Below are 13,497 nucleotides of genomic sequence, written 5' to 3' on the forward strand. Positions count from 1 at the left end.
GGCTACTGTCTCTTGAGGTGCCTTGTTCTCAATCATCTGTTGCTGGCAGACTGATTACATGGCCATCCCCCAAAGTACTGTCTTTATTGTTTGAGTTGACTGCAAGAGTTGCATAAGGATCCTGGTGACAACTTTCTATTGATTCTTGTGTGCAAACTGGGTGCTGCATTTCCAATATTACAACAGTGACTACATTTTAGAAGTAAATCACTGGCTGTAAAGCACTTTGACACATTCAGAGGTTGTGAAAAGCGCTACATAAATACAACTTCTTTCTTTCACAGCCGAGATTCCGAACTCATTGAAATGAGAGAATCAGACTCTGTTCTTCCACTCACAGTAGTGCACTTCTAGTCTCCAACATGTCCTTCTCTAAATTAGTACTGAGATCTGCGAACAAAGTTGAGTTTATCCTGTAGTTGCTCACCCATTTGCAGCCAATGTTGATGAGAACTCTCCTCATTGCTCAGTCAATAAAAACATATCGCTTGATGTGACAATGAGTCATTCAGGCCAAGTTTTCAATTCAATCCTGGTGGCAATTTTTGTTTAAAGTTTGATATTTTCTGCTACACCATTATTGGCAATACTGTCATTGGCATTGGCCCAACGTTAGAAAGGTTAGGGGAGAAGGGAACAGTGAACATGTACAAGGCCAGTCTCAGCTGAGGCAGATTCATTGTCAATTGACATACTGATGTTTGTGGTATAACATACATAAGCTATTTCTGGGTAGATTATGTAGATAGACCTTAAGCATCATCACAGGATGTGATGTCACGAGTCTGAACCTGGTGTTGCTCAGTGTTAATGTACATACCTTCGAGACAAGACCCCGGTAAATAAACTCCTGTTACTTTGACCCATAGTCTACTATCCTCATTTGATATTAACAGCACACTAACCGATATAGTACATGGTGGCAGCGGTAAAAACAACTTTTGTAGGATAAAGACAGAAGATATCAAAAACAGCAGAGAGAAGCATGGAAAAGTCGATACCCTTACTGGAGAGCTTCGAGCGAGCGGCAGGGCTCAACCAGGCCGAGGCATGGCCGAGATGGATTCGAAGATTCAACAGGTACCATTCTGCATCAGGTCTAAAGGCACAACCAGACAGGGAACAGCCCATTGTTTTACTTTATGACATGGGAGACAGTGCGGATGACATTTTAACTAACCTGGGGATTGCTGAAAAGGAAACCCCTATGAAAAAGAAATAAAAGCCTTGGAGGGATACTTGAAGATCAGAAAGAACATTATCGTGGAAAGGGCGAAATTTAACAAATGCACCCAAAAAGATGGCATAAGTAATGATCCATTCATTAATGACCTATATAAAATTGCAGAGGATTGCGACTATGGAAGCTTGTGAGAAGAAATGATTCAGGACAGAATTGTAGTCGGGATGACAAACGAAGCGCTGTCAGACCAGCTTCAGTTGCATGAGGATTTGACGTTGCAAAAGGCCATTCTGTTGAGCAGGCAGGCAGAGGGCAGAAAATTTAATTGACTACTAGTTCGGGGGGATCGGGGGAGGGGCCCAACCTTGAAAATTCTAGTATTAGTTGAGTCTGTGGAGAAGACAGTGAATAATGGTACCAGAAAACCCAAGAGGCGGGAAAGACATCTATAGGCAGCAACACTGAATTGCAGTAGGTGTGGCCGGAAGAAGCACCGGCGGAAAAATTGCCCAGCCCAGGAAGCTGAATGTTTCTAGTGCAAGGAAAGGGCGTACTTTCAGCAATTCTGTCGCAGCAGGAAACAAACTATCAATACTCCCTTGGGGAAGCGCAAGAGAAAAAGATTACTGGGAAGCTGAAATCTTAGTAGGGAAAAATAAATCCAACTTCAAGTTAGATACAGGAGCAGCAGTTTGTGTCCTATCTGATAAAACACCATGGCTGAGGAAGGAAAGGCTTAGGAAAACCAACAAGAATTATACAGGCTGGGAGGAATGCAATTAAAGGTTGTAGGAGAAATACAAACAACCTTAACACATAGGAATAACACAATTCCAGAAATCCTATATGTTATAGAGAACCAAGCCTGTTCACTTCTCAGTAAGAAAGCTTGTTTAGCTATACAGCTGTTATGCAGGCTGGAAGAGATCAAGGGACAAGAGAATCAGTTCAGTGATTTTAGAGCTGAATTCCCCAAATTATTTGAAGGTTTAGGGAAATTAAAAACAGAATATCACATTACTCTCAACAAAGAAACAGAACTGGTACGTTTGTTCGTACCAAGAAAGGTCCCACACCCACTCCTGGAAAAGATAAAGAAGTAAGTTGATGCCATGCTAAACCAAGGAGTTATTTCCGCAGTACTAGGTGGTGCTCTGGGATAGTTCCAGTAAGGAAACCAAAGGGGTCTGTTAGAATTTGTGTGGACCATACCCAACTCAATAAAGCTGTAGAGAGGAAGTTTCAACATATGGCGTCAGTTGACGACAGCCTTGCCAAATTGGGAAAAAGCTCCATATTCGCCAAATTAGACGCAAATAGCAGATTCTGGCAGTTGCCTTTAGACGAAGAGTCTAAATTGTTAACTACCTTTATCACACCCTTTGGTAGATTCTGTTTTAACAGATTGTCAATTTGTATCGCGTCGACACCAGAGATATTCCAGCAGATGATGGCAACAATCCTGGAAGGCTTAGAGGGTATTATCTGCTACATGACTGATGTTCTGATTCGTGGAGCAAACCAAGAAGAGCACACGTACGGGTAAGAGCTGTATTAGACAGATTACAAGAGGCCGGTCTCACATTAAATGAGAAGTGTGTATTCTCACAGTTGACAGTGAGGTTCCTTGGCCACATAATTGATGAATCTGGCATCAAGATAGATCCACAGAAGATGAGGGTAATAAAGGATTTCCCAGAGCCAAAGAACATAACAGATTTACAGTGATTCATGGGTATGGTTAAGCAGGTAGGGAAATTCTTACCAAATTTATCAACTGTCAACGAGCCTTTACAACAAAAACTGAACAACAACAATGCCTGGTGCTGGGGAGACTGCCAGAAAAATTCTTTTGAGAAGATCAAAGAAATGTTAACTTCATCAAAAATATTGGCACATTATGATCTGAAGTTAGTGGCCATTATTGCAGCAGATGCATGTCAACAGGATTAGGTGCAGTCCTGCTCCAGATTCAAAAAGATGGATGACGCAGCCTGTGTACTTTGCCTCTCGTTTGTTGTCAGAGACATAATGAAGGTACACAGTGATTGAAAAGGAAGCACTGGCAGCAACATGGGCGTACGAAAAATTTTCGGACTACGTACTAGGCCTCAAGGTCAAGATTGAAAGTGACCACAAGCCACTAGCGATGTTGCTTCATTCAAAGGAGCTAGCTAAATTACCCCCAAGGGTACAGAGATTTCGACGAGGACTAATAAGATATGACACAACAACTGAATATGTCCCAGGGAAACATCAGGTGACAGCTGATGCGTTATCAAGAGCATTAATTGCTATACCTGAAGTGGGAGATGTTTCATTCTTGGAGGAAGTGGCAGTCTTTGCTTTAGCAATAACCAACGAGTTGCCGGCAACTGTTCAAAGATTATGCCAAATTAGAAACCTACAGAAAGCGGATGAAATCTGCAAAAAAGTAAGACATTTTGCCAAGAAGGTTGGCCAGAATATGTGCCTAATAACCCAATTTTAAGAAAATATCATGAGCAACAAAGCCATCTTACTGTTGTGGACGACTTACTAGTCTATGACAAAACACTAGTTATTCCAAGGTCTTTAAGGCTAGCCATCCTAGAGAAACTACACCCAGGGCACTTAGGAATCACCAAGCGCAGAGCAAGAGTGAGAATCTCAGTACGGCGGCCAGGGGTTTCCAAGGAGATCGAAGACATGATTTCCAGGTGTATCACATGGGCTACTACCAGACAAAACTCTAGAGAGCCACTGATGTCATCTTCATTTCCGTCCAGGCCATGGCAGTGCCTGGGAATGGACCTGTTTGAACATTAAGGGAAGATTTTCCTTATGGTCGTTGACTATTACTCCAGATGAGTTGAAGTCAAACCAATACATGGCCAGAGTTCTGAAGCTGTAATCAAATCAGTAAAAGAAGTTTTTGCCACGCATGGCATTCCGGACCTAGTGATCCACAATTCGCGAATGAATCCGTCAAAGATTTCACAGAAACATATGGGTTTTCCCATGTTACAAGTTCACCGAGGTATCCCCAGGGAAATGGAGAAGTGGAGAGAGGCATTCGAACCATGAAAACGCTACTGAAAAAGAATGAGGATTTTCAGTTGGCACTATTAAACTATCAATCAACGCCACTCAGAATGGGTTGGCCCCATGTGAGTTGCTAATGGGTAGGAGAGTGAGGACACAACTACCCACACTCCCAAGAACCCTTCAGCTCCCTAGAATCAGTGCAGAAGACAGGGAAAGGGTGATGGTGAGAGAAGAGAAAGAGAGGTCAATTCAAACGGAGAATCTTGATAGATGCTACAGAGGAAAAAAATCAAACAGACCTACAACCTGGAGATTTGGTTTGAATTAAAGATCAGGGTCGATATAGGAAAGTGATGGAGAAATCTCCATATCCTCGATCATACATAGTTCAGACAAATCAGGGATGGATAAGGAGAAATAGATCATTGGTACTGGCATCACAGAAAAAAAGAAATGGGGAAAAATCAAGAGAATCAGCTACCAGACAGAGCCGATGAACCGGTGATACAACCAACAACAGATCACCCAGATAACAGTGAAAACAGAGAACCTGAGTCATCCAGTAGTTCCACTCACCCACAAGAAAGTGAGGAAAAAGAACCGAAAGACCCAATACCCCAAACAAGTGAAAAAGGAATACTGCCCAAGGAAGAGTCGTGAGAACTACACAGCGTTACAGACCTGATGAATGAAGTCAGGGACTTGTGGGGAGATGTAGTATAATGTACACAAGCTGTTGCTGGGTAGATTATGTATATAGACCTTAAGCATCATTACAGGATGTGATGTCACGAGGCTAAACCTCGAGTTGCTCAGTGTTAATGTAGATGCCTTAGAGATAAGACCCCTGTAAATAAACTCGTTAAGTTGACCCAAAGTCTACTAGCCTCATTTAATATTAACTGCGCACACACAGTATAGGACAATGTTTATCCAAGAAGAATGGCTTTTTGGAGAAGGGGCCAAAGCGCTATTTCAGGAACAGAACTGTTTGACAATATAAGCCATCAAGAAGCATAATGAAAATCCAAAGGCAAAAATTGGAATAATAAAATGTATTAACATACACAAGCACACAAAGCAACAGACAAAGATTAGTTTTGTCTCTGGAATCAGGGAGGTTTGGGTGCAGGGAAAGGCACCAACATGTTGCACCATGGACATTTGACAAAATTATTGACTCAGCCACGGACATGGGGGCAATTAATTTGTATATAAAGTGTATAGTCAACCTAATGCCATCAAAACACAGTCCGATTTAAAAAGCATTTATCCCTATTTAGCGAGATACCTGGCATTGTTTTTGCTTCCACAAGAAGTCAATGTCAGTCCATACACCTGATGTAACGATACGGAGAATCCAGATAGATCTCTCCCCTCTCCCACTCTGTCAACCCCATCCCCTCTATGTGTTCATCACTCTTGCCCATCTCTCTCTCCCCCTTCCCTCTCTCTCTCTCTCCTCCCCATCTCCTGCACCCATTCCTCTCTCTCTCTCCCCCTCTCTTCCCCCTCCCTCTCCCCTTCCCTCCTCTCTCTCTTACACCTTCCTCTCTCTCCTCTCTCCTTCCCCCTTCACTCTTTCTCCCCACCTCTCTCCTTCCTCTCTCTGCCGGTTGCAGAGAGCGGGAACTCTCCCCAGAGCTGCTTTCTGATTTTAAAAAATGCTCAAACATTCACAGCTCTTAGTGTCACAGCTGACAGGTGTTTACAGTGGGAACAGTGACTTCCAAACTCAGGACAAGTTCGGGGTTTTCGTCGGGCTTTTGAAAAAAAAAAAATCAGAACTAGCCAGAAAACCCCGAACTTGCCCTGAGTTCGGAAGCCGGCGTTCCCGCTACCAGCTCCTGCCAGCTGTGAAAATGAAACTGATGGCTGTGAATTTGTTTAAAGTCAGACTGGTCTGGAAAGAAGTCATCAATGGGAAATTTCTCATCCCTGAAATTGCCAGTAACGGACCCCAAGATTTTTAACAAGGAGACTGGTATCCATATATGGACACATTGCCGACCCCTGTTTGGGTGGATCTGATTAGCAAAACCAAATCACTAGGCCACTGAGAACATCCTAGACATGAGCAAGGTTATACCTCATGGAATAAAAGGGACAGTAGCAACATAGATACAGAGTGACAGGAAACAAAGAGTTGTGGTTAATGGATGTTTTTCAGGCTGCAGGAAGGTTTGTAGTGGAGTTCCCCAGGGATCAGTGTTGGGACCCTTGCTTTTCCTGATATATATTAATGACCTAGACCTTGGTGTCCAGGGCACAATTTCAAAGTTTGCAGGTGATACGAAACTTGGAAGCATTGTGAACTGTGAAGAGGATAGTGTAGAACTTCAAAAGGACATAGACAAGTTGGTGGAATGGGCAGACAGGTGGCAGATGAAGTTCAATGCAGAGAAATGTGAAGTGATTCATTTTGGTAGGAAGAACATGGAGAGACAACATAAAATGAAGGGTACAATTCTAAAGGGAGTGCAGGAGCAGAGGGACCTGGCTGTATATGTGCATAAGTCATTGAAGGTGGCAGGACAGGTTGAGAGACCGGTTTATAAAGCATACAGTATCCTGGGCTTTATTTATAGGGGCATAGAGTACAAGAGCAAGGAAGTTATGTTGAATTTGTATAAGCCACTTAGTCGGCTTCAGCTGGAGTAATGCGTCCAGTTCTGGGCGCTGCACTTTAGGAAAGACGTGAGGGCATTGGAGAGACTACAGAAAAGATTCACAAGAATGGTTCCAGGGATGAGAAACTCAGTTATGAAGATAGACTGGAGAAGTTAGGACTATTTTCCTTGGAGAAGAGAAGGCTGAGAGGTGATGTGATAGAGGTATTCAAAATCATGAGGGGTCTGCCAAGCATAGATGGAGAGAAACTGTTCCCACTCGTGAAAGGATCGAGAATGACAGGGCACAGATTAAATGTATTTGGTAAGAAAAGCAAAAGTGACATGAGGAAAAACTTTTTCACGCAGAGAGTGGTTAAGGTCTGGAATGCACTGCCTGAGAGTGTGGTGGAGGCAGGTTCAATTGAAGCATTCAAAAGGAAATTAGACTGTTAAATGAAAAGGAAAAATGTACAGGGCTACAGGGAGAAGGCAGGGGAATGGAACTGAGTGAATTACTCTTTCGGAGAGACGGTGCGGACACGATGGGCCAAATGGCCTCCTTCTGCACTGTAACAATTCTGTGATTCTGTGAAGTACATGGATTTGCTCATCCAAAGCTAACAGTCCAAATACCTGTTTCTGGTGGCCAACAAGTTAAAAGCTTGAGACGCTCAGCTACTCTTTGGTTCTTCTCTTGATGATGCAGAACAGCACAGTAACTAAACTGAAGGTTCAACCCGCTCAAAACTGAAGTTTTACTATTTGGTGGATATGTTATTGCAGCTCTCATATAAACACTTCTTCACACATTAAAGTCACGCAAACATTGTTGGACTGGCCTTGGACTGCAAGGACTGCAGCGTTTCAAGGAGGCAACTCACCACCACCAAGGGCAATTAGGGATGGGCAACAAATGCTGGCCTAGCCAGCGATGCCCACATCCCACAAACGAACAAAAAAAAACTTTTACCAGTGAGATTTAATTATACTTGGATGGCAAACTATATTTTGGAACAAATTCTATGCACTGTAAACATGCTAACTACAAGAAAACCAACATTACTGTTATTAAAAATTATGAAAGCGTTTTGATAGAATAAATAAAGAGAAACTGTTTCCACTGACAGATGGGTCAGTAACCAGGAGGACAAGGATTTAAGGTAATTGGCAAAAGAACCAGAGGGGAGATGAGAATTAATTTTTTTTAACACAGTGAGTTATGATAATCTGAAATGCACTGCCAGAAAGGATGGTGGAAGCAGATTCATTGGAAACTTTCAAAAGGGAATTGGATCTATACTTCAAAAGGAAAAACTTGGAAGGCTATGGGGAGAGAACAAGGGAGTGAGACTAATTGGATGGCTCTTTCAAAGAGCCAGTACAGGCACAATGGGCCAAAAGACCTCATTCTGTTCTGCAGAATTCTATAATTAGATGACTGACTGCTTTGTCACTTCATAAAGGGGTCAATGTATACCACTTTGATATTTAGTGAAGATCAGGATAACATGGTTTTGGATTGATTTTCTTGGGAATAAAGACAACATATTAAAAAACCACAGCCCTGTTCTCCTTAATCATAAAAGGTGACTATAATATAATTGCCCGTAGCGTTGGAGGAAGCTTCAGGAACCAAACACTTATCTGTACAGGTGGGTGGGAAGGGAAGAGGAGGGGCGCGGTGTTTGCACAAGCAATGTGCTTTACAATAAGATTCTGGAAATCTCCTGATGTACATGTGCAAGAATGGTCTTGACTGCCCATATTCAGTTACACACTCAGCACACTCACCACAGAACTGGTCACAGCCTTAGTGCAGCGTTCTGCAACTTAAACAGACACATCATTACATTACAGAGGCTCAGGGTAAGCCTGCTATAAAAACATGACTGCATACTGGACCCTGAAGTAAGGTTGTGTTGCAATAACTGCTTGAGTACAATTGAGATTTTCATCAATTTACTTGGTAATTTAAACCAAGATGTTAAAAGATGTTTACTAACAATCTTAAATTGGTTGTCAGCGTAATTCTTAGCACACTGAGGATTATTTAGCAAATGTTGTCCAATCGCAGAATCAGGACATCTAATGTTGAACACTGTGTTTTGAGTTTTGCAAGCACGGGCTGGTTGGGTACGGCCTGTATCTTAAGATTGAGATGGTCAGTAGGGCTCGCAATATGCGCATTTGCACGTAATGGAAGCTACACATATTAATACAAAGGGCCCTGTTCTTTGCAGACAGAAAGAATATGTACAAACATCACACCTTTTTCAGCTAAACAAAATAAGTGAAAGCCATTCGCTGGTTCATCCCTCAGGGCAATGCCCTGACCACAGTCAAGCTACCTGGTTTAAATTTCAAACAAAGCTTGGCAGTTAACTGTCAGTCACCGTAAACTGGCGCATTCTCCATGGCAACGCCTCTACCAAAGTTCACTTGCCAACCAATCAGCACTCTCTTCTCATACAGTATAAATCTGTTGTTTTCCATTACATTGGTTATTCTTGTGAATTGTCCTGATGAGTGCAAGACAAAAAGCTTCAACAACATGTCTCTATTTTCAGCAATACTCAAGTTCTGTATTACTAAACAACTACAAGTACATTTTGCTTTTAATTACAACTTTAAAAATTTATTTAGATAACAGCAGAAACACTTCATCCTCCTTGTCGTCTGCAGATTAAAAGCACTTCTCACTTATATTGTGTTATCGACCACTCATACTGCAAGGTAACCAAAAACTGGTGCCAGCAGCAACTGCCTTTCCAAATCCTTCCTAATTGAATAAAAGATAAAGCCAAAGCAAACCAGAAAACAGCAGAAACTCAAAAATAAACAGAATACTCTGGCACTTAGCTGAACTATGAGCTAGCATTCCATTTAGTCAAGCTCCCAGTAGCCTGATTACTGAGCTCATCATCAGCTTTATCTCAAACAATTTCAGACAGTGCTTCCAGTACTATATATATATATATATATTAGGAACAGTGGCTCTATTTTCACAAAACTGCCACTGGGGACTTTGCTACCAGCCTATGCTTTTTTTTAAACAAAGTGTTTCATTTAACGTTTACTATGTTCTTTGCATCTTACACACATTACAATATCTTTTTATGAACTTTTCCCCAAACGTGGGAAAAACATTCTATGAGTTAAGATTGTCTGGATCACTAAGATCTATTTGTTTGAAGCAGAGAGTAGGAATTGTACAGGAAAAGTTGGTCAAAGTACCAAATCTCAGCCCTGTACATTCTTGTGAATATATGAAGTATCCAAACAATGGGAAGGAAAAGAAAAGAAAGAAAAGAAGCTCCTAAGGAGCTGGCTCAATGACAACTCATTGTACTTATTCTTTTCTCTAAATGCTGTGCAATGAAACAACGTGCTTATGTTAGGTGCCTTTTGGAACTATGCTTTGGAGTTTCCAACTTCTGAAGTGCTTTGGTTTTTCCATACCTTTAAATGCCCAGGAACCTTTATTTAGGAGGTCACAGACCTGAAACGTTAACTCTGCTTCTCTCTCCACCTGCTGAGTAGTTCCAGCATTTTCTGTTTTTATTTCAGATTTCCATCATTGCAATATTTTGCTTTTATATGAGAAAGGACCCTGTCAGAGAGTCCAACAAGTCCCATGCCACTCTTGACTATAAGGAAATCCTTTTCTAAGGAAAGCTCTCACATTTGAAAGGTTGACAGGCTGAGGTTCTTTTCCCTGGAAAAGAGAAGGCTGAGGAGCAACTTGATAGAGGTCTTTAAGATTATGAAAGTAGATAAAGAGATGTTTCCACTTTTGGGGAGCCTAAAACTAGGGGCCATAAATATAAGATAGTCACTAATAAACCCAATAACAAATTTAGTAGAAACTTCATTACAGAGAGTGGTTAGAACGTGGAAATTGTTAGCACAAGGAGTAATTGAGAGAGATAGTACAGATGCATTTAAGCGGAACCTAGATTAAAAACATGAGGGGGAAATGAACAGAAAATTATGCTGATACGGTTAGATGAAGAGGGGCGGGAGGAGGTCCATGTGGAGCATAAACACTGAAATGGAACAGGTGGGCCATGTCGCCTGTTTCTGTGCTGTACATTCTATGTATATCTATGGCTGGACACGACAACCTACCATGACTGCTGGAAGGCCTCAAAGAACAGATGCAAGCATCACTACAGCAATAGTTCCATGCAAAATTCCCGAAGGAAACTTCAGGAAGGAACCGGAATTTTTTTTTTTTTTTTAAATGGTAGTGTTTATGATTGTACACTTAATGCTGCTTTAATGACTCCGGTGAAATTATTCCGACACTGTTTCAAACAAACATTTTTATTGCAATGATTTTGCCACATTAACAGATTGACTGAAACTAAATAGCATGAGTAAAGTCACTAATTTACAGTTTTCACAGAAAATTAGAAGGAACTGCAGAATTTGATCCCCAAAACATCCAAGAAATCCCAGAATCTCATGATAAAAATGCAACATGATTTATTCAGTTACATAGGTCAGGGACACTAAGCATGAATGTAAGTTTTGAGTGTAACGGGGTTCTACTGCGATACACAGAATAAAACGTATATTTTGGCCAAAATAAGGTTTTTCAATGCTGCTTAAAGGTTTCTGGCATTTTACTTTGGAGTCAGAATTGTCATCTTGCACAGACCAAGCTGCATTCTTGTGCCCCCTTTAGTCTAAGGTATTCATAGAATCTTACAACATAGAAGGAGGCTATTCGGCCCATCGTGCCAGTGCCAGCTCTTGGAAAGTACTGTCCAATAAAGTCGCACAACTCAGCTTTTATCCCATAACCCTCCAATTTGGGCAGCAGTGGCGCAGTGGTTAGCACCGCAGCCTCACAGCTCCAGGGACCCGGGTTCGATTCTGGGTACTGCCTGTGTGGAGTTTGCAAGTTCTCCCTGTGACCGTGTGGGTTTTCCCCGGGTGCTCCGGTTTCCTCCCACAGCCAAAGACTTGCAGGTGATAGGTAAATTGGCCATTGTAAATTGCCCCTAGTGTAGGTAAGTGATAGGGAATAAGGGATTACTGTAGGGTTAGTATAAATGGGTGGTTGTTGGTCGGCACAGACTCGGTGGGCCGAAGGGCCTGTTTCAGTGCTGTATCTCTAAATAAAAAAATAAAAAATAAAATAAATTAGTTCTCTTCAAATATCCAAGTGCCTTTTGAAAGTTCCCATGGAATCTGATTCCACACTTTTTCAGGCAGTGCATTCCAAAGCATAACAACCCTCTGTAAGAAATAATTCCTCTTCATTTCCCCTTTAGCCCTTCTTCCAATTATCTTAAATCAATGACCTCTGGTTACTGACGCACTAGCCAAAGGAAATATTTTCTCCCTACCCCTCATAATTTTGAATACCTCTGTTAAATTTCGCCTTAACCTTTTCTGCTCTAAGAAGAATAATCCTAGCTTCTCCAAACTCTCCACATAACTGAAGTCTCTCATCCCGGATATCATCCTGGTATTGTAAGAAGTGGTACTAATAACCAATTTTCTGAAAACAGTCTGGTCACAGGTGTAGAGGATCAATAGAGGTTCTATTTCATTGCATATTTGATGGCATTCATTCAAGCCTCAAATTACAGTCCATAGTGAAAACTTTGAAAAAAAACAAATGAAACGATGCTCTGATGGAACCTTTTCCAGCTAGTCGGACTTGGAGATTTCAACCAGCATTTATGGTACCACCGTAAACTATTACCCAAGAACACAGCTTCTGCCACTTACTGATATCTTTGCATAGATGGAGACTCTCATATTTATTTCTAACTCATATTTACTCTCATATATACATTCATGGACGATGGCTGGCTCTGATATTTGCAAATCTAAGGTAAAAGGTATCTCTTTTTTTCCCCCAAAAAACTTCGTAGAAAAATGGTCAAAAGATTCTAAAATCCATCCATTGAGTCAGCCCTGAAGGTGACAAACTTCCTATCCTATTTCAGGCCTCACTAAAAAGTGATATATAACTTCAGGAGGTGAACTGGTTCATCAACTGTGACTTGTTCATCTTTCTTTGGCCTCCTTATCTCGAGAGACAATGGGTAAGCGCCTGGAGGTGGTCAGTGGTGTGTGGAGCAGCGCCTGGAGTGGCTATAAAGGCCAATTCTAGAGTGACAGGCTCTTCCACAGGTGCTGCAGAAAAATTAGTTTGTCGGGTCTGTTACACAGTTGGCTCTCCCCTTGCGCCTCTGTCTATTTTCCTGCCAACTGCTAAGTCTCTTCGACTCGCCACACTTTAGCCCCACCTTTATGGCTGCCTGCCAGCTCTGTTCATAGATCAGGACTAACTACTACTACAACGCAGATATTAACCATTGATCAGGTGTCAATCAATCAGTAACCATTTCCACAACATGCTACAATTTAATCTTTGTGTGATGAAATCCTGATCATTAATCTTTTCAACCTCAATTAGCTGAATAACTTTATCAAGTATTAGTCAACAAAAGGATGGAAATTCACTAGCTGGCCCAGAAGATGGCACTGTTTATTGCACAAAGCACAATCCATCCCCATGACAGGTGGTTATCTCATTTCCACCAGCATCGGTATGCTGTATCACTCACTGGCTTAAATTTGATGGCATCTTGAACATCATGTCAAAAGTGCCTGCCTCTTTTTTTTGGCTGTCAACTTCAAAGGTATACCCAC

The 13,497-nt window shown here is 41.6% G+C and overlaps 1 protein-coding gene across 8 annotated transcripts in view; it reads right to left on the reverse strand.

The window, feature by feature from the left end:
• The window catches only part of LOC137376310 (KH domain-containing RNA-binding protein QKI), a 646,128-nt gene that overhangs the window by 26,689 nt on the left and 605,942 nt on the right, over positions 1-13,497 (reverse strand). The gene's annotated exons all lie outside the window — the stretch shown is intronic.

This window comes from Heterodontus francisci, chromosome 13 (genome assembly GCF_036365525.1).
Source record: "Heterodontus francisci isolate sHetFra1 chromosome 13, sHetFra1.hap1, whole genome shotgun sequence".
In the NCBI taxonomy this organism is placed as follows: domain Eukaryota; kingdom Metazoa; phylum Chordata; class Chondrichthyes; order Heterodontiformes; family Heterodontidae; genus Heterodontus; species Heterodontus francisci.